Raw genomic sequence first — 22,755 nt, 5'->3', positions numbered from 1 at the left:
CCGCTCTGCCGACCCCGCGGGCACCCTGCATTGAGAACACCCCTGCACTGCCGACACAGTCAACAAACATGCACTGAGGACACCGCTGGCACCCCCGCTCTGCCGACACTCTGCATTGAGAACACCCTTGCACTGTCGACACAGCCAGCAAATCTGCAGTGAGGACACCGCTGGAACCCCCGCTCTGCCGACACCACCGGTCCCCTTCACTGAGAACACTGCCAGCACCGCCATTCCATGTACTGAGGACACCACCAGCAACCCGCGCACTGCCGACACAGACAGCAAACCTGCACTAAAGACACAGCTGACACCCCCGCACTGCCGACACAGCCAGCAAACCTGCACTAAAGACACCACTGGCACCCCCGTGCTGCCGACATCACCGGTATCCTGCACTGAGGACTGCCAGCACCACAGCACTGCAATTCCATGTACTGAGGACACCGTCAGCAACCCTGCTCTGCCGACACTGCTGTCACAGGAAGTGCACTATTGGTGTATCCAACCCACACTGTATAACACACTCTATCCATGTTGGAAATTAGAAACTGAACTGCCACATGTTAGTGCCGCCCACTGTGTAACTTAGCTTAGTTAGCCAGCTAGCTGGATGCAACATTTTGGCCTTAACTAGATGAAGCAAATAATATTGTGAGGTAGTCAAAATCGATTGGAAATTACTGGAAATAAATGTTATTGAGGTTAATTATACTGCAGGAACAAAAACAGACCCATTTTATTTAGATTTTTTATGATTTTTTAAGTAAAAATCCAGATCCAAAACCAAAATACAAAAACAAAACACGGAGGTGAGGTTTTGGCAAAACTAATCCAGATCCAAAACCAGGGGGGATCCAGATTCAAAACCAAAACACGAGGGTTGATGCACATCTCTAATTTTTATTTTAAATAATAATTTCGTCCTTCAAACTTTGCTTTCGTCAAAGAATGCTCCTTTTGCAGCAATTACAGCATTGCATACCTTTGGCATTCTAGCTGTTAATTTGTTGAGGTAATCTGAAGAAATTTCACCCCACGCTTCCTGATGCACCTCCCACAAGTGGGATTGGCTTGATGGACACTTCTTCCGTACCATACGGTCAAGCTGCTCCCACAACAGCTCAATGGGGTTGAGATCTGGTGACTGCGCTGGCCACTCCATTACAGACAGAATACCAGCTGCCTGCTTCTTCCCTAAATACTTCTTGCATAATTTGGAGGTGTGCTTTGGGTCATTGTCCTGTTGGAGGAGGAAATTGGCTCCAATCAAGCGCTGTCCACAGGGTATGGCATGGCGTTGCAAAATGGAGTGATAGCCTTCCTTATTCAAAATCCCTTTAACCTTGTACAAATCTCCCACTTTACCAGCACCAAAGCAGCCCCAGACCATCACATTACCTCCACCATGGCCTCCACATTTGGCGTCAGGCACTCTTCCAGCATCTTTTCACTTGTTCTGCGTCTCACAAATGTTCAAATGTTCTGTGTGATCCAAACACCTCAAACTTCGATTTGTCTGTCTATAACACTTTTTTCCAATCTTCCTCTGTCCAATGTCTGTGTTCTTTTGCCCATATTAATCTTTTCCTATTATTGGCCAGTCTGAGATATGGCTTTTTATTTGCCACTCTGCCTAGAAGGCCAGCATCCCTGAGTTGCCTCTTCACTGTAGACGTTGACACTGATGTTTTGCGGGTACCATTTAATGAAGCTGCCAGTTGCGGACTTGTGAGGTGTCTATGTCTCAAACTAGAGACTCTAATGTACTTGTCTTCTTGCACAGTTGTGCACCGGGGCCTCCCACTTCTCTTTCTACTCTGGGTAGAGCCTGTTTGTCTTGTTCTCTGAAGGGAGTAGTACACACCATTGTAGGAAATGTTCAGTTTCTTGGCAATATCTCGCATGGAATAGCCTTCATTTCCAAGAACAAGAATAGACTGTCACGTTTCACATGAAAATTCTTTTTTTCTGGCTATTTGGAGAGTATAATCAAACCCACAAATGTGATGTTCCAGATACTCAATTAGTTCAAAGGAAGGCCAGTTTTATAACTTCTCTAACGAGCAAACCCGTTTTCAGCTGTACTAACATAATTGCACAAGGGTTTTCTAATCATCCATTAGTCCTCTAACGCGCTTAGCAAACACAATGTACCATTAGAACACCGGAGTGATGGTTGCTGGAAATGGGCCTCTATACACCTATGTAGATATTCCTTTAAAAACCAGACATTTGCAGCTAGTATAGTCATTTACCAAATTAACAATGTATAGAGTGTATTTCTGATTAATTTAATGTTATCTTCATTGAAAAAAACTGTGCTTTTCTTTCAGAAATAAGGACATTCCTAAGTGATCCCAAACTTTTGAACGATAGTGTGATTACTTAGTGGAGGTGTTGCTGTAGCATTCAATTAGCTTCTAGCTATCATTTATCAAGTACATTCTATAAAATGATAGCTAAAAGCTGATTGGTTGATGTGGGGAGCTTCTCTACATATCCACTTTAGAAGGTTTAATATATCTATCCCCCTATATTTGAATTTATGCTGGTATGAAATCAGGTTTTAGCTCCATGTAGAGATGTAGAGGCCACATGTTGATATACTCTGTACATTCTTGTATTTTAGGAGTAATATCTCTTCACAGCTAAGATGAGCAAATAAACACCACTGTTCTCATAAGAACCTGCACAAGACTTATTATCTGTTTGTAATACTGTTGTCACAACTCCCGCAGGGATGGTGTAGATGTTGACCATACAGTTAGGATTGGCGTGGACCCAGAACAGAGACATGGAGTCTAACGAGTTAGGACTTTGCTGCACCCGATGCTTGGGTCTCGGCCCTATTGGGTCCCTATGTACAGTCTATGTACAGTGCTGGTGGAGACTGGAGAAACTGAAGACAGGTAGTGAGATGGGATGCCGTGAGGCAAACTGGAGCAAGGTCAACAGGACTGGGCAGTGGCGTCCCTCCCGCAGTGACTCAAGGTGCGGATAGGATTGTAGTGTGTGCGGATAAGTTGCGCACCGGCAAAAGGAGACATGGCCTCGCGGATAGGCAGCATGGTATAGTGACCCGGACTGCCCTTGGGGACCAGTCTGTGTCATACTTACCTACCCTCCCGATTCAGCCGGGAGCCTCCCGAAAATCGGATGCCTCTCCCACCCCCTGGAAAGGCAGGCTAGCTTCCTGATCCACAGGCGACCCCGGCGACCCCCCCCTTCATCCCTGTGGTTACAGTATAAACCCCAGCAGCAGAGGGGCCAGTGACGGCATTCGCGCTGAGCAGCGTAACCGTGGCCTCACCCCCTGTTTCACAATGCCACTAATATCGGCATTGTGAAGAGGGGGCGGGGCCACGGTGATGCGGTCATGCTGTTACGCCCATGCTCTGCCCCCAATGACGTGGCCCACTTTGGCCGCGACACATCCCCCCATTATGGAAGTTAGACAGCTCCCTCCCGGAAGGGGAGGAGCTAATAGTCGGCAAGTATGGTCTGTGTGCAGTGCTGGCTCCCTCACTGTGTCAGGAACAAAGTGCTGCACGTAATGCTACGTAATGTCACTTCTCTCGGTGGGAGACACACGGGTGCAAAGGGGTGTATCTATAATGGGTGCAGGGTGTGCAATGCACACAGGCCCCTGGGTCCAAGGGGCCCACACCGCACACACTGCAAGTCTGTATCTATAATGGGTGCAAGGTGTGCAGTGCACACAGGCCCCTGGGTCCAGGGGGCCCACACCGCACACACTGCAAGTCTGTATCTATAATGGGTGCAAGGTGTGCAGTGCACACAGGCCCCTGGGTCCAGAGGGCCCACACCGCACACACTGCAAGTCTTTATACTTACCTGTCCGTTGTCTCCAGAGTGCTGGGCCAGCGCTGCAGAGTAGCAAAAATCACTGGTAAAATGGTGGCAGACCTACACATGCACAATATGGCACTAAGCCAGATTCTACTGCACCGCAGCACAGATAGAGAGAGGAGGGGGTCCGCCCTGAGTCTGTACACAGGCCCCCTCCTCTCTTAAAATGCCCCCACCTTGTGACGCCACTGGAATTGGGTCAGAACCAAGCAGACTTTGTAGTACCAGGGAACAGGCAGAACAATAGCCATTGTCAGCACCAGGAGATTACTAAGAACAGTACCAAGGGAGCAGGCAAGGAGGATCATCAGACAGACCAGATCTGAAAACACTGGGAATCGCACTTAGGGCCCGATTCAGACCTGCTCGCTAGGCTGCGTTTGCTCGTAGCTGCCGATATTTCGCAATGTGCGCATGCGTATGTATCGCAGTGCACGTGCACAAACTAGTCCATGCGATCGGGAAGCGTTCAATCGCAGCGCATAGACAGCCCGGCTGAATGAGTGACAGGACAAGTCGTTTGTGGGTGGTGACAGGGGTTGGTCGATGAAAATGGGGGAGTGGCGGTGCGAACGCAGGCGTGCCTGAGCGTCAACGCTGTTTCAGAGGCGTGCATAACTAAGTTGGAGCGTCATATAGTACACGTCACATGGCTGATTACATCATCTCCAAGCGCCAGATAATCCAGATCTCCCCATGCTATAAACGGGACCTGGGTTACCCGTTTACAATACCCCTTTTCCTGGGCCCTTCCCGTGTCCAACCGTGGCCGCTACATGGGGTGGATTCCCGGGTCACTGGACCCAGGTAATTTTTCCACTGAGCCGCTGCCCGGGTAGACTCAGCAATAACCCGGGTTATAGCAGCAGTGGAAAAGGGGTATAAGAAAATAACTAAATAAAAGCAAATACTACATGAACCTCAGTAAATGCACACCAGTCTTATTTCTAACCCAAATCTCACCCTATACTAAGCTTTGCACAAGTTTCACCCGAGATCTAACTTAATATGCGACTTGCTATGTAAAACAGAAACAAGCTACTTTACAGTATTATGTGCCCTGTGCTTAATACTTTCTTAAAGTGGTCCTGCTTTCTACTGAGAACCAATGAGGAACTATAGATACATATGGGATAAGCTGCTTTCAGTTTGGTCTTCTACAGGAGGGGCACAACACAGCCGGTACTGAAAGATTCTATGTGCTAACTAGGGCAAGGGAGCAATCGAGATTGACATTAGGCTCACACCTATTCTTACCTTTAAAACTCTCTCCGGGATTACCATAGAAATGACTCATGCTTACATTCCTAAAATGATCACCACAATATTTTATCAGGTAACTATTGTTTATTTTCTGCACCTTCAGGAACCAATCACTGCAGCCGCTGTGTCTACTTAGTGGCTTGAGGTCCAGTTTATGACGAGTTATGAAAATTGATGTTAATGTGTGTGTGCTGCCATGTGGCTCAGTCTTTACAGCCAAGGAAGAATACATTGCTTGTAAAGCTGACCACTGACATTTTATGTAAGAGACGTATCGCGAGGAGTGACCATGAACAAATCAATATGTTTCACTAGGGTATGTGGGAACTGAATTGACCACATGTTATGTTTCAGATATCCACCCTGTAATTTTGAATATATTTTAGGCTCTTGGTAGTTCCTCCTCTTAAAGGGATGACCATCCCTGGCTGTTTTCTTTCCATGCTTTTCTCCCATGAACTTGCTAAATAGTGAGGGTCCCTCAATCCGTACACACCCACAACCTGCAAAGTTTATATTGTTGCTTGTTTAAGACTAACAAGGTGATCGGTACTAGGGTCCATTCTGATTTAACCTCATCAGCCGCTACCAGTAGGTGAACTTAGGCTGCTGTCTAGATACATCATTTTGGGGCATCTGCCACACTGAATGAGGGACATCCCCACTAAGCTCCAGCTGCCCTTGGATTTTAAATTAAGCCAGTTTCTTATTGACCGACAATGGGGAAGAAGGGGGTGTGTTTAATTATTTCTGCATATGTTCCACCATAGGCTTTTATACTCTTGGCATAGGCTGGGAGTGTGGATCTGTGCCATGCCGTGACAGAGCAGTGCCACTCTCCCAACCTTTCACTGTCATTGACACGAAAGAATCTGCAGCCATCTGCATCCCTGCACTAAGACTGGCATCCCCGTCAATCCCTACAATCTGCTTGACCCTGTTCCTGCATAGGAAGCCTGATAATTGTAACTATATGAAGCTAGTTGTAATGATCAGTTTATAACAAACCATCACAGCTAAGCACATCTATGCAGGGGCGCTGAGAGGGGGGGGGTGCGGGTACAGATTACCCGGGCCCGGGTCCTGCGCCGCCCCCCCCTCACAGCAGCCCAGCACACAGCAGTCTCCTATGCCTGTGCGGGGGAGCGATCACACTGATTGCGCCCCCCCTGGCTTTGCGCCGGGCTGAGGGGGCTCAGAGCGCCCCCTCTCCCCAGTGCGCAGCGACGCTTCGCGGCGCTGCAAATCTTTTTTTATATTAGGCCATGCCCCCTATTACCGGGGCCTGCCACGGCTCTTGGCGGGCCTGCATCTATGTAGTGTACAGCCACACATCCAGTTCCCTGTGGTGACACCCGATGCAGCACTCACTGACCCCTTGCTCACACCGGAGGCGTACTTAAAAGGGGGCATGGCCTTATGGTCACGACACCTGGTGTGTGCCATTTGGGGGGTCTGACCGCTTGTCACGCCCATGTCCTCATCACTCTGAAAGCTTGCCCAGCACTCCGGGAGCTGCTGGGAAGCCTCCAGCCTCCTCCAGCACAGTGTGGATGACATGCTCAACCCCGTCATTCATCACCCTGCTGGACCGCTGTTCGTTGACACCATCTGAGGGGGTGACACCTCGGATGGTGTCACCCAGTGTGGCCTGCGCCCTCCTAGTGACTGCAGCCACACACTACATAGATCTGCTTAGCTGCAATGATTTTAAACTTTCAATTACAATTGCTTCATATTGTTACAATTAACTGTCTTCCTAGGGAGCATATAGTGTTTGATGGTGGAGTATAAGGGTGAGAGTATGAGTCCCAGATGAGACAGGCTGAGAATTGTATATTTGAACAGTTGTTTGGCGAGGGGCAGGCAAAGGGCACGCGCTCCCCTCCTCTCAATCTGTCTCTGGACATTAGATACAGCAGATTGGAGAGAATACATTAGAGAAACAAAGGAAATATAATAATTTAGAAGGAAGTGACATAGGTTTTATATTGTTTTAAATAATGGATTCATAATAAGTACTGTATATTTTGAATAAGGAGAATGTTCTGGATCCCTTTATTGTTTATAAATCTGCCTATTGAATCTAGTGTTCCCCATCATGGTGATATAAAGGCATACTTGCCAACTCTTCCTGTATGTCAGCGAGATTCCCTGAAATAGTAGCAGTCTCCCTGACTCCCTGAAGAGTCTAGCAATCTCCCTGATTGCACCTTACCCCTGTAAGAGGGTGTGGTAAGAGTTGTTGCCTGCTGCCATGCAGGTGTAGTCCGGTGGCTTACCTTACTCCGCACCCTCTCACCTTCAGGCTGTTAGGTGACAGGCAGTCCTGGTATACTGTCCGGTCACAAACATGGAGGAGGAGGTCTAGGAGGAAGGAAAGGAGGTAAGATCCTCCTTAAGCTGACCAACATGCCCTGCCAAACCAGGAAATGCCCCAATGAGAAGAGGAATTGGGTTTAAGTGAAAAACATCACTGGCACTTTTGGCCTAAGATCCCAAGTTTCACCTATGGGTACTCACGCACCAGGTGAAGACTCGACCTTGCACAGGAGTGCAAGGTCCACTGAACGCCCTGAAGGAAGATAGACAGAAAGGAACAGACAGACACAGAGGTTCTCACCAGTGGCACTCTTGGACTTCGCCCCGCTTGATCCCACACAGGTCCCTCAAGGGAGAACAATAACGCAGTGCAGGGCCCTATCCTAATCTAACAGTGTGTCACACTATTGCGCTAACTAAAGTTTGCATTAACAATGGCCCGACAAGCTATATGTGTGGTGTAACAAAACCTACGAAATTCAACAAATGGCAACAGTGCTAAATAAATTTACCCTGCACGGCACAATAATACAATAAGCATAACTAGGACAGTTATATCTTTCAAAAGCAACCACAGTCTATCAACCTAAGTACTGTCCGTATAATCCTGCCTAACTAGAGCTGGCCAGCTCCTCTTCTAGCAGGCGGGGAATCGCACCAATTAGGTGGGAGCCTGAAAGCCCTCCACGGCGGGTAGTGACAATAGCTAGGTGTGGGAAACTGGACCGCTTCTCCACACAAGGGATGTAACCAGAGGGTGGGAGCCGCACAGCTACGACACACCTCTGATATAGATCCCCCTGTACTTCCACCTTTAAATGAGCCTGTTACCTATGCTCCCCAGAGGGGCACTAATCATTCGACTAGGCCTGGTGCCCAGACCTACCCTTTAGAATCTTATTTGTCTTAGAATAACCTGGGCCCTTCGTCCAGGCTATTACCAGTGGCCATGGGCCTTGTGCCTGCCTATTGCTTACTAACAGTGACCTGGACCTAATGCCCAGGGGCACTTTATATTAATATGGCCTCAGGCCTCTAGACCTTCTTTCTTGGGCTTAAGTGAACTAGGCCTAGTGCCCAGCTCACTATGACAACCCTGGTTCTTAATTTCATATGGGCCTAGTGCCCACCTCCCTGCCACCAGGCTTGTTGGCCACGGGCCTAGTGCCCACTTAACAATGTCACACTTGGTGACCTGGGCCTAGCACACCCACACATAAAAGGGACATTATTGATTTACAGGGCCTAGTGTCCCCCTACAGAGCCCAGGCCTAGTCCCACCTAATTCCCCACAGGACTAGGGCATATTTGCCTACTCTCCCGGGATAATTTTCTCGGGTAACCCCCCGCACCCCCAAAAGAGTTGGCAAATCTCCCGCATCCTAGTGAAGTGGGCAGGATGGGGAGATTTTTGAGACATTTCCGGGTCCGTATGGAGGGGGCGTGGCTAAATGGCTTGAATTGTGTCATTTAGCCCCACCCCTCCTCATGGACCAACGGATCGCAGGGAGTTTCCTGTAAAGGGGTGGGGCCTAATGTCGGTTATTGTCTGGCTCTGCCGCCCAAAGATGAAAGAAGCAGGTTCTCTCCTGCTGCTCCCGGAATGCTGCCCTGCAAAGTCGGTAAGTATGGCCTAGTGCCTGACTGAGCCATGGGCCTAGTGCCCGATTACCTTGGTGGTTTAGGGTGAAGTACAAATAGGTGGTGGTAGCCCAGGGCCGCCAACCCGTATCGCTGGAAGAGGCTGCAGTGGGGTGATTCGTTAAGCTCTTTTGCATCCCACAACTGTAGGCCTCTCCGGGCCTCAGCCAAAGCTCCCCCTGCCAACTGTCGCTGTCCTCAAGGCTCAGATGCCGCTGCTCCGATTTCTCCTCTTCTTCACGCGCCACTGGAGCTCTTCTTTCTTTCAGCCTATCCTCTCTGCTTGCTCTCCGTCGTCGGACTGACCTCCCCCGCTCTGCGGTGTCCAATATAAGATGGCATGAGGGGGTGGAGCCATGATGTGGCGAGCCACGATTGGCTTGCTGCAGCTGACGCTAATTGGCTGTGAATGGCGCCAACTTCAAAGTCCTGTGATTCAATTGGACGAGCTTGAATCCTTTCTGATGCAAGCTTGTCTACCCTAGTGCCGGACACCGGGTACCGGCACAGAACTCCTGCCTCTTTCTCCCCAGTCTGACCCCCTCTCACACCACCATTATGTAGCTGTTATATACTTGAAATAAAAGAAGTAAGATATATATACATTCAAACTGGAACATTAGTGCCAATCCCTGCATTGGTCATAAGGTCGAATTATGTATTGTGTGTTTTCATCAACAAGTAGATCTAAATGCGCATATCCACCACACGAGAAAAATGAGCGATTGAACGATGAGGGAGGGTGTCTGCACTGAACGACATATCGTTCAGTGTGGGCACATTATACACTGCACAGGATGATGAACGATTGAACAATTACAGTGTTGTAATAATCATACAGTCGTTCCACTCTCATGTAGTGGATACTCCCCATTACTGAGCAACAACTGCTGCTTTGGGGCTTGTTTCCATTTGGATGTACGTCAACTTTATGACACCTCTCTCCGGCGCAGCAGTTCACATCCATTCAACGTTGCACTCATAAATGTTTATTTTACAATCTCCCTTTTTCAAAAGTAGGCAAGTATGTATAAAAGTATACAATCATTCTCAGGTAAGAAGCAGGCCAAGCTGTGACCTGATTGGGTAACAGCTCAGGATATGATTGTATTACTGATTTTGGTGTTCATGGGTCTGTCCCCTGTAGATTAGACTTGCTTTATGCCTACCTACTCTCCCAGAAGCCCCTGAAATTTCCCACATCCTGTCCACTTCCTAGTGAAGTGGACAGAATGGGGGAGATAAACAGGAATCATGGGTATGTGGGGAGGGGGTGGAGCTTAATTATGTCAGGACTCCATCCAAAAAGAAGTCAGCTGCATCTCCTGTCCGGGCTTCTCCCAGGAAGGGGATACAAATAGTAGGTAAGTATGACTTGCTTTGCTTATCTTCTTACCGTCACATTGTCACACAGACATGCAGAATGAATGGGCTCGGCTGGGCACTGTAACAGTGATCTACCATACATGCATGTCACATTGCCTGGGGCACATCTGTAAAACCTTGATGTTACTAGTAACAGTAGTCATTAATCCCATAATCCGGTACTTCTTAAATCCAGTCCACGGGACACAAAAATACCCCTTTTCCACCTAAATTCCGGGTCTGACCCGGAGTTGGAACAAAGTTCCTATCCGGATCAGACCCGGAATTTTGCCGGCGCTGACTCGGGATATTCTGCATAGACCCGGCTTTTGCGGAGTGAAAGTGGACGCTTGGAGATGACGTCATCTCCAAGCGCTACTGAAGCCGGACCAATCGGCCGGCTAGCAGCGCACTCCAGGTCATCGTGACCCGGAGTGCGCTGTTCCCATAGCAGGGTTTCACGGGCTACGCCCGTGTTAAACCCTGCTAGTTACCTGGGTTACGCTGGGTTCGACCCGGCGATCCAACCCTCTGCCCTTTTACACCTGGGAGCTGCCCGGGTTAACCCTTCAAAAACCCAGGTTTTAGCTCCGGTGTAAAAGGGGTATAACAGTGCATGTTTTCCAGGTCTTCTCACAGAATCACAAGTGAACCACCTGTGGTTCTTTTAAAATGTGTCAGTCAGTAATAAATACACCTGTGCTCCAGCAAGGAGATACAGAAAATATGTGTGTCCTGAGGACTGTATTTGAGAAGCTTTGCCATAGGCAATAACACTCATAGGCAAACACGGGGGGTTCCGTCTGCCTGGAAACCCCCATCCCCAGCCCACACCATGACCACAATAGAAATAGTAATATAATAGATTGTTACTAGTGCTGCATGTTCTTCTCAGTATCACAAATGAAATACTTAGCACCACCTGTGGATCTTTTAACATGTATCAGCCAGTAATAAATAATGTGTACACCAACTAGAAGTTATGGAAAACGGAATCGGTATGAATTACCGCCCGACGTGGGTGAAAATCCCGATCGCCCCCCCCAGGTAAGTATTTACTAACCAAACCTCCCCCCTAACCCTAACCCTCCTTAATGGTGCCTAACTCTAACCTTCCCCCCAGTGCCTAACCCTAATCCCCCCTCTAAGTGCCTAAACCTAACCCCCCCTTCCCTGCTGCCTGAAACCTAAGTCCCCCAGGGGGATGCCTATCCCTAAGTCCCCCCCCCCGTGGGGTGCCTAACCCTAACCCTCCCACCCCCTAGCCTAACCCTAACCTCCCGGGGGGGTGCCTAATCACTAAATCCCCCCTGGGAGCCCTAAACCTAACCCTAACCCCCCCCGTGGCTGTCCACAGCGGTGCCCAGCATCGCTTCGATCGGGATGCCGGGCGCCAGTCTCCCGGCGTTGGTAAAATGACAGGCGTCTAGATGTAGACGCCGGTCATTTAACCCTCGCCGGGATAAAGCAGTCGGGAAGCCGGCCGTCGGGATTACGTCAACCGGCTTCCCAACTGCATAACCTGGAAAATAAGTACTGTTAGAAATGCGCTGCTATAGAGCCCAATATGTACATATACAGCATGTCCAGGGCAGTGTTAGGTTATTCTGCTGCTCCTCCAGGCTCCCGGACTTGCTCCAATAGTCTGGAATGGTGCCCACATCTAAAGTAAATACATTCAGCTCAGGCAGGATGGCTACTGGTGCATATAATGGGTTACTGTGATCACTGGTCCTGTATATGCTGGAATTAATACACACAATACACTTTGTATGGCGCTTATTAAAGCTGGTTAAGTACTAATTCTGCCCTCTTCATTGACAGGCCACACTCGCTCTAAAATTAAGCATTTGGAAACCCCCCTCTGGAAATCCTGCGTTTGCCAGTGACACTAATTAGGTTTGTGTATTGCAAGGTTTCCCAAATGTGGCCTTCAAGGCATCCTAACAGTCCAGGTTTTAAGGATATCCATGCTTGTGCACAGATGGTATAATCTAACTGACTGAAGTACTAATTAAGGGCCTGATTCACTATGAAATGCAACTGTGAACGCAATAGCGATTACACGCGCAGTTCAACTCAGATAGTATGCTAATTCATTGCGATCGCAATGCTGCCGCAGCACATCAACTAGACTGCCACTTTACCTTACACACATCCGTAATGTTTAGCAAGACTACAAAAACATTGGTACAATCGAGGACCATCGCAACCTCACGCACACTTGCACAAGCTCTGACCTTACTCAGAATTTGCTAACTTCAGCGCACGCTATGAGGCCTCAGGCTGCGTACAGCATCGCAGTGGATAATTTATGCACGCCCATGCAACGGAGTCCAAACACACTGGTACACCTGAGTTTCCCTGACTACCCCTCCCCCTCGTCACCACTCACAAATGGTACTTCCTGTCAATCACTCTGCAATGGGTTTGCATAGTCCCTGCGATTGCAGTGGCCAGTTCGCACACGTGCACTGCGATGCTTACGCATGCGCAGTACGCCACAATCAGCCGATTGCGTGCGTATTAACAACTGCGATCCAAGTTGAATCAGGCCCCAGGCCCTAAGTCACCTGTGCTTAAACATGGATATACTTAAAACCTGGAATGCTAGGGTACCTTGAGAATCAGGTATGGGAACCACTGGTGAAAAAATTACTTCACAGAAAGGGTAGTAGATAAGTGGAATAACCTCCCATCAGAGGTGATAGAGGCTAAGACAGTAGAACAATTTAAACATGCTTGGGATAGGCATAAGAATATCCTTACAAAGAAGTAATTATCACATAGGGTTGAGGTTACCAAAAGGTAAAAAAGAGCAGACTAGATGGGCCAAGTGGTTCTTATCTGCCGTCAAATTCTGTTTAATGCTAACCACTTAGCTGAACAATGGTTAAAGGCTCCCTCTAGTGGTGATAGTTGGAAATTAATTTTGTCTTTAAAGGCCTTGAAAAAACGTAAATACCAGGATTGAAAAAACGTTAACCTGGAATTCCTGGGATTGGCTTTGTTTTGAAAAAAAATACCTGCCACTCAGCCCCCACTGTGACTTACCGGGTGGCTGGAGGTGGACGGCACAATGCATGCCTTGTAAAGAGATGGGTGGAATCACAGGAGTTCCAGCCGGCACAGGGGAGGGCTGTGCAGCATGACCTGAGGACAGAGGTCACGCTGCACAGCCCTGCGTCCGCCCGCCAACCCTCCCAGTGCACTACACACAGCCAGAAGAGCGGGGAACTGGGAGCCGGGCAGCGGTGACTAAGAAGGGAGCTGGGTCCCTCCCTAATCACTGCTAGGAAGGCCAACTACGAAATCCAGGATTGAAAGCTTTCAATCCCAGAATTCAATCCCGGACATTTTTACACCAAAATCCTGGAATCCCCCCAATCCTGATCCCGGGATTAGCCTCCCTAGGCCTGATTGATTGACTACTTTTCAGACAGGAAAAATTTTAAAAAAACCTGGCTTTTATCCGGCATTTGAGTGCTTGGGCGTTTTGCCGGTCCCAGTCTGAACCCGCGTTCAGACAGAAGAGCAAATTACCGGGTCAAACATCTACCCGGTAATTTGCTGATTAACAAGGGTATTTCTTCTGTCTGAAAGGGTCAACCCGGGTCAAAATTCCCGGGTCTCCGACCCTGGTAAATGATTTTTGACTCGGATTGACCTTTCAAGACAGAAAAAGCAGCGACTGGAACCTGGAGCCAGGGTCGGATTAACAATGGGGCTGGTGGAGCTGCAGCTCCAGACCACCCATTGAAATAGGCCCAGTTAGTGCAGTAGTTTTGACAGGAAAATAAATGTTTTCCTGTCACCACCAACAGCTTTCTGAAGCCCAGCACATTAACCAATGGGCCATCCTCAGCATCGCCGCCCTATTAACTAGCCCCCCCACAACCCGTCTACCCACGGGCCGACCGAAGCCTTGCCCCCTGGGCTGTCCGAAGCTCAGCAATCGGGCCATCCAAAGCTCCACCCCCGGGTCATCGGAAGCTCCGCCCCATGCACCTACATTGAGTCTGCAGGAGGTAAATTGCTGATTAAGCGATTCTGCAGCAGGATTTTGCACTAGTTTGTTATACAATCACTTGCGATTGCTATTTAGGATCCTCCCACATCACTATCATATCCATTAATTGCACTGTTATAATCGTGATGTCTATCAGCAGTTGTGCCCCATCAGGAACTGTGACCGGGAGTTTCATATAGACATTTATCTGTACTATGCATTATCTACAGTTTTCTCACCTTTCATCATTAAGCGCCCAATCCATCTCAAAGCCTGTTTTAACTACAGTATTCCAGCTGAGGCTTTACCATCCACAGACTTACATTGTTCACCATTATTGGCAAGGACAGTGACTGTCATCTCTACCACTTTTGACAGTGTTATATTTACCACTTTTGAGATCATATTATGTGGAGCAACCATCCACTTTTTTATACAGAGTTTTAGTTCAATTAGTTCAGTTATTTATATTCCATTCTGAATAACTGCTAGTGTATTTGTACATGTGTATTTTTATTTTTTTAGCTCTAGTAAAACGATCATTTAGTTCAAATTGACTCTAAGGGGTAAGTTTACTAAAGTGAGAGTTTTTAGAAGTGAGTTTTAAAAGTGATGTTGCCCATAGCAACCAATCAGATTCTAGCTATCTTCTAGAAGGTGCTAGTTAAATGTTAAGTAGAATCTGATTGGTTGCTATGGGTTGCTATGGGCAACATCACCTTTAAAACTCACTTCTAAAAACTCTCACTTTAGTAAATTTACCCTTAATGCAGTGTACACACTGGCAGATATATTAGCCGATCAATTGATCGGCCAATATATCATATGCCCGTCGGCCAGTGTGTACCAGCGATATGTCTGTGAATGACGTTGACCGTACACTGGCAGCTGCAGCCGCTGGGAGGGGATATATATATATATATATATATATATATATATATATAAAACTTTTGGGGATGTTTTATAATTTTAAATACTTTTTATTTTACACTTTATTTTAGAGATGTGTGCCGACCCCCGTGTTTTTGTTTTCGTTTTGGATCTGTATCTCCTTGTGTTTTGGATCTGGATTGCTTTTGCCAAAACCTCCCCTTGCGTGTTTTGTTTTTGGAATTTGGATCTGGATTTTTTATCAAAAAATTATAAAAACAGCTAAAATCACATAATTTGGGCGTTTGCTTTTGTTTCTTCCTACAGTATTATTAACCTCAATAACATTAATTTCCACTTGTTTCCAGTCAATTTTGACCACTTCACAGCTCACAATATTGTTTTCATCCAGTTTAGGCTCAAAAGTTGCACCAAGCTAGCTGGCTGACTAAGCTAAGCGGCAGTAGTGGGCGGCACAAACACGTGGCAGTTCAACTTCCAACATGGCACATCAGGAAACAAATGTTTTTATTATTTAAGAGGTCTGAGGAAGTTGGAGTATGTATGTAGTTGAAGGCAGGGACAGGAAGGGCTGATTGGTAGTAAATTTAATGTCATTTTTTGATTCCAAAGTAAATTTATGAGGGGGGAGGGGAGGCATTTACAAAAGATATTTTACTCATTCACATCAGTCTTTGCCCCAGAAGAATCATTGAGTGCCATTCCTGCTTCCGCTGGGAGTGGATTTTCATCCCAGAAGGAGACCAGGAAGACTTTTAGTAGTGCTTTCCAAAACAATTGACTGTTAAATAATCCTTTGCAAAGATTCTAAAAAGCATTTCCCAACCTGTACAGGGACATTTAAAAAAACATAGTTAGTTAGTGGCCTCCAAACTGCCGTTGTACCCACTGTCCACTTAACCAGCACAGATAGGTGGACAAGCGGAACAGAGCAAATGCAAGATTTAAAATTTAAGGTTCAAGTCTTACGTTGTGTCTTTTTTGAGAATCCTTTATCGCCATGCCTGCTTTTGCTGCTGGCAGTGGATTTTCATCCCAGAAAGTATGAAGACGTTGTTTCTTTCTTCCCAACGGACACAGATCTGAAGAGATGTAAAGAGCTGTTGATAAGCAAATTGTCAGTTCAAGTGGCATGTGATGCAGCGATGGCTTCTCCTTCAGTTTCTCCAGCAAGTGCATCTGCTGAGAAAAAACGAAACTTTCAAAACAAATATATAAGGCTTGTGATAAAAACAGCGCAATAAGCTGCAGCCTATGATGGATTATACCTGGGTCACCCTGGAACCCCAGAAGGAAGAATACTGGTAAGTAAATGGTAAATCCAACTACCAGCACAGTAATGGTGAGGTAGAAAACTGTAAATCAAAAGGTTTAATTATTATAATACTTTCCTTTTGATGTGGGTGGCTTGGTCTGACTCCGGTTGTTTAGTACATATAAAAAAATAAGAAATGGGAATACATTGTATATTACCGTAAAAAATAGCAATTTAATATAATTTACAAGATTAAATATGGTTACATAAGAACCATATTACAAATGGAACATCATAAAAAAAAATTCACTGATGGAAAAACAAACATAAATAAAACTTGTTCTGCTTGAGGAAGAGCAAGGAGCTCGAAATGCATTGGACCTACTGATTGCTGCTACATTGAAGTACCTGGTCTTTTTTGATTGATGCTAGTTAGACACACAGAGTGGAATTGGGATCCCTCTACTTGCACTCTATACCATCGTGGATGACTTTATGGTAATGAGTACCTATACCTCTCCATTGCACTATTTTTCACAAGTGCCTTAATTTGTACAGTTTTCACTGTTTTATTTATGATTGTTTTTCCATCAGTAATTATTTACCAGCAATAAACTTTCAAAACACCCACTGGTGATGCAGATGAGTCAACACAACCAAGTTTTAACTTTCTTTTCACATCTGGTCGGGTCAGAATTGCCTACAATTCATGACACCTCTACCATGACTCCATCTGATACGGTCACCATTCAAAGAACGGTTGAGGACTATTTAAAAGGTTTTAGTGATAGCATCCAAATAGGCAAGTCAGACAGTCCGTTTGACTACTGGCAGGAAAAAAAGGTAATTTGGAGGCCCTTGCACAAACTGGCTTTGCTTTACTTAAGCTGCCCACCCTCCAGTGTGAACTCGGAAAGAGTTTTCAGCACAGCCAGGAACCAAGTCAGTGAACAGCCTATGAGGCTACTTCCCCAAAATGTGGACAAGATGATGTCCATCAAAATGATCTACAAATTCTACGAGAAAGACCTTTATTCTCAATTACGTGCAAAAATTACAGAGGATGTTATCATTTAAATCAATGATGATCATAATACATGATCATAATGTACATAATTGCAGATGACATAACAGGGTGGAGGTTCCTACATGGTTAAGGTCCCTATCTCTACTAAATTTGGCTTTACACATGGTACAGATGCCTTCACAACTGTTGTCAGGATTTGGGTTAAAATAATCCCACACCCAAGATGTGGCTTTTCTGGTCTTATGCTGAGGCATCACCCCAGCCTATAACCCCAGTTTATATTGTTACCCCAGCCTATACCATCACCCCAGATTATACCAGCACCCAAGCCTATATTGTCATCCCATCCTGTATAAATTACAGCTGCGCTCCCTGAAAGATTGGGGATTCATTGTCCACATTAGTGGATGTGAGCTCCATTTTAGTCCATATCAACACACCCCTACACATCTTCTGAACTGGGCTTCAGGAGGAGCAGCTGCACTCTGGAATACGGTTACATGTAGTTGCCCCTTTCACTCACTGAAATTCAGGTAGGGGGGCCATGGGTAGGGCATAGGGACACTATATCAGAGAACGCAGCTGCTTTAGTCCATTTTTTAAACCATATCCTCTAATTTCACCTTTTGAAAATATGTTTATGTGAATCTCAGCTGAGGCGTTTGTGGTGTCATTATGTTTAATATATTATGCATGTTATTTAGCACTTTGTTGTGGTCTTGTAGTTGGCATGTAGATTAATCATTTATTCATGGTTGAGGAATGAAGTGAAAAGTTGCATTTTTTTATTGCTAACTTTGTGTTATTAAATTGTAAAATTGTGAAGTTTCCACTTACAGTGTCACAAGATTTTTTATGAATAAGAAAATAATAACACACTGCGCTACCACTAACAGTGTCACAATATCACAATATTTTTTATGACTACACTGCGTTTCCATTAACAGTGTCAATATTTTTTACAAATACATTGTGTTTTCACTAACAGTGTCAATATTTTTTATGAAAACACTGCATTTCCACTAACAGTGTCAATATTTTTTATGAATACACTGCATTTTACACTTACAGTGTGACAATATTTTTTACGAATACACTGCGTTTTACACTTACAGTGTCACAATATTTTCATGAATACACTGCATTTTCCAGTTAGTGTCACAATATTTTTTACGAATGCACTGCGTTTTCCACTTACAGTGTGACAATATTTTTTACGAATACACTGTGTTTTCCACTTAGACCGTCACAATATTTTTTACAAATACACTGCGTTTTCCACTTACAGTGTGACAATATTTATTATACACTGTGCTACCACTTACAGTGTCACAAACAATATGTGTATGAATATTACACTGCGGTCTGACAGGCAGCGACACAGTAAAAAACATAATAAAAATTATAGTACACTGGGGTACAGCACAAAAAATATATATAACATATTATTTTTTTATTGATTATATTATTTATTAGCTTTTATTTTTTTATACACTGGACACCCTTGGTTAGACAGAGCACCCCTGATTGGACACAAGAGCCCCTGCCCCTGGATGGACACAGAAACCCTTGGATGGACACAGCAGCCCCTGTCCTAGATGGACACAACAACCCCTGGATGGACACAGCAGCCCCTGGATGGACACAGAAGCCATTGCCCCTGGATGGACACAGCAATGCCTGCCCTGGATGGACACAGCAGCCCCTGCCCTAGATGGACACAACAACCCCTGGATGGACACAGCAGCCCCTGGATGGACACAGCAACCACTGCCCCTGGATGGACACATAAGCCCCTGCCCTTGATGGACACAGCAACCCCTGGATGGACACAGCAGCCGCTCTTGGATGAAGCACAGCCCTGACAGCCTGGGACTCAGCAAGCAAATGGCGATGATCACCGTGGGGAGGGACTTTATACAATCCAAAACCCACGAGAATCCAACAGTGGGATGATGACATTTTGCCTTGCTTTGAGATCCGAGTCAGGCGGGAAAACCCGAGCCGGACTCCGATCTCACCTCGGATATGAAGGTTCGGGTGGGTTCGGTTCTCAGGGAACTGGACACGCTCATCTCTACTTTATTTATATATTTTTATTGGCAAATAAAACTGAAAGCCCAACCTGGCACACACATGCACATCTGGAAAGCTACAAGTTAACCCTTAATGCCCTGGTCCAATATTTCCATTGCAGCCATATTTTTTTTTGAAAAAAGCAACAGCTAAGAAGGCAATTAATTTACTGCAGTGGTGTCACAAACGTGGAATTTAGGAGCTGTGTTCCTGGACTGGGCCTTGGAACTGTATTACTTGGCGCAGACGCTCACTGGAGGAGACTTGGCATAATGAAGTTTCTCCGCATGAGAGGGTGCAGCGAACTGACAGGAGTTTGAGGAATGCGGCAGTAACGAGGTAGCTAGGAAGCTACGTGGAGCGGCTGGATAGCCGAGGGTAGACGTTGGTAGCTGAGTGGCTACGTGGAGCGGCTGGATAGCCGTGGGTAGACGTTGGTAGCTGAGAGGGTACGTGGAGCGGCTGGTTAGCCATGGGTAGACGTTGGTAGCTGAGCGGCTACGTGGAGCGGCTGGTTAGCCGTGGGTAGACGTTGGTAGCTGAGCGGCTACGTGGAGCGGCTGGTTAGCTGTGGGTAGACATTGGTAGCTGAGCGGCTACGTGGAGCGGCTGGATAGCCGTGGGTAGACGTTGGTAGCTGAGCGGCTATGTGGAGCGGCTGGTTAGCCGTGGGTTGACGTTGGTAGCTGAGCGGCTACGTGGAGCGGCTGGATAGCCGTGGGTAGACGTTGGTAGCTGAGCGGCTACGTGGAGCGGCTGGTTAGCCGTGGGTAGACGTTGGTAGCTGAGCGGCTACGTGGAGCGGCTGGTTAGCCGTGGGTAGATGTTGGTAGCTGAGTGGCTACGTGGAGCGGCTGGTTAGCCGTGGGTTGACGTTGGTAGCTGAGTGGCTACGTGGAGCGGCTGGATAGCCGTGGGTAGACGTTGGTAGCTGAGCGGCTACGTGGAGCAGCTGGTTAGCCGTGGGTAGACGTTGGTAGCTGAGCGGCTACGTGGAGCGGCTGGAGCGCAGTGGGAAGGCTTGCTTAGCTAAACTAACAAACTAGTTGCACTGGCAACTTGTGTGAGCATTGGGGATCCTTTTATAGTGGAAACTGGGAGCTGACAGGCTGAGAGAGAAGGAGAAGGCTCCTCACTGGTGGTAGTGGGGTCACATGGGCAATCCAAGATGGCCGCGCCAATGGACCGGAGGACAGCGCTTCCTGGAGGTAGTCAGCGGGGACCAGCGGTCAGCAGGAGCCGGCGTGGGAGCAGCACAGCAGCGGGACCCTCCAGAGGACAACAGCGGAGACTGCCTTGGGAGAAGAGGAAGGAGCGTACAGTGCGGGAGCCGGAAGACAGCGCGGGTCAGCGCCCGCACAGGTAAGCGACGGGGTCTGATTCTGGGGTCTCCAGGCCGGCGTGTGACAGTACCCCCTTCTTCAAGAGTGGCCACCGGACACTTCCTTGGTTTATGAGGAAATTTCACATGGAACGCTTTGACCAGACGGGGTGCATGGACATCGGAGGCATTTATCCAGATTCGTTCCTCCGGACCATAATTCTTCCAGTCGATGAGGTATTGAAGATGGTTGTATCGACAACGGGAATCTAAGATTCTGTCAACTTCGAACTCCTCTCCCTGCTGTGTTTGAACACTAGAAGCTTTAGGCAGGACCTTCTGAAATCGGTTTAAGACTAGTGGTTTTAAAAGAGAAATATGGAAAGAACTTGGAATGCGAAGAAATGGAGGAAGCTTTAACTTGTAAGCCACAGGATTCAAGACTTTGATGATTGGGAATGGACCAATGAATCGCGGAGCAAATTTCATCGAGGGTACTCGGAGTCTTAGGTTTCGGGTAGAGAGCATATCCCCAGGTCGGAAATTTGGAACCGCTCGTCTTTGGCGGTCAGCAAATCTCTTGTACCGGGCTGACGTTTTAGTCAGAGAGGAACGAACCTTTTCCCAGATGTTGGAGAACCGTTGAAGGGACATTTTGGCCGCAGGCACATCTAATGTGGGAAGAAGAGGGAAATCTGGCACTCGAGGATGTTGACCAAAAACTGTAAAAAAAGGAGTTGAGCTGGTGGATGTGTGATAATGATTATTGTGGGCAAATTCGGCCCAAGGAAGAAGTTCAATCCAGTCATCTTGGGAGGAGGAGACAAAAGTGCGCAGGAACTGTTCCAGGTCTTGATTGACCCTTTCGGTCTGACCGTTGGTCTGGGGATGATAAGCGGTAGAAAATTTGAGTTTTACCTGAAGGGCTGAGCAGAGTGACCTCCAGAACTTCGCTATGAACTGTACTCCCCTGTCAGAGATGATCTCTTGAGGAAGGCCGTGGAGCTTGAAGATCTCTTTTATAAAGCTCTGGGCGAGTAGAGGTGCAGACGGAAGCCCAGTAAGTGGTACGAAATGAGCCATTTTAGAAAAACGATCCACGATAACCCAAATTGTGTTGTGGCCCCGAGATGGAGGAAGATCAGAGATGAAATCCATAGATAGGTGAGTCCATGGCTTAGATGGAATTGCAAGAGGTTGGAGTTGACCGTGTGGAACCCGCCGAGGTATCTTGTGTTGGGCACATTTGATGCATGAAGACACATAAGACCTGACGTCCTTTTTCATCGAAGACCACCAATAGGACCACTGGATAAATTCTAGGGTTTTATCCATACCCAGGTGACCAGAGAACCGGGAAGCATGAGCCCAATGCAGTAACCTCTTGCGGAGTTCCGGAGCGACGAAAGTCTTCCCAACCGGGGGTATAGAAGATAATTGGGTAGAGTCGAAGAAAGCTGAATTCAAGAATGGTTGGGGCTGTTCCATGGGTAGATCAGGGTTGCTCGTCATGGAACGGGAGAGTGCGTCGGCTTTTTAGGTTTTGTGAACCGGGGCGATAGGAGACTTTGAAGTTAAATCTGGAGAAAAACATTGCCCACCGGGCTTGACGAGGGTTCAAGCAATTTGCAGATTTAAGATAAAGGAGGTTCTTATGGTCAGTAAAAATGGTAATGGGGTAATGAGCTCCTTCTAGAAGATATCGCCATTCT

This window comes from Taudactylus pleione, unplaced genomic scaffold, assembly GCF_031769625.1.
Source record: "Taudactylus pleione unplaced genomic scaffold, aTauple2 ptg000064l, whole genome shotgun sequence".
Taxonomy (NCBI): domain Eukaryota; kingdom Metazoa; phylum Chordata; class Amphibia; order Anura; family Myobatrachidae; genus Taudactylus; species Taudactylus pleione.
This window is presented reverse-complemented; position numbering follows the sequence as displayed.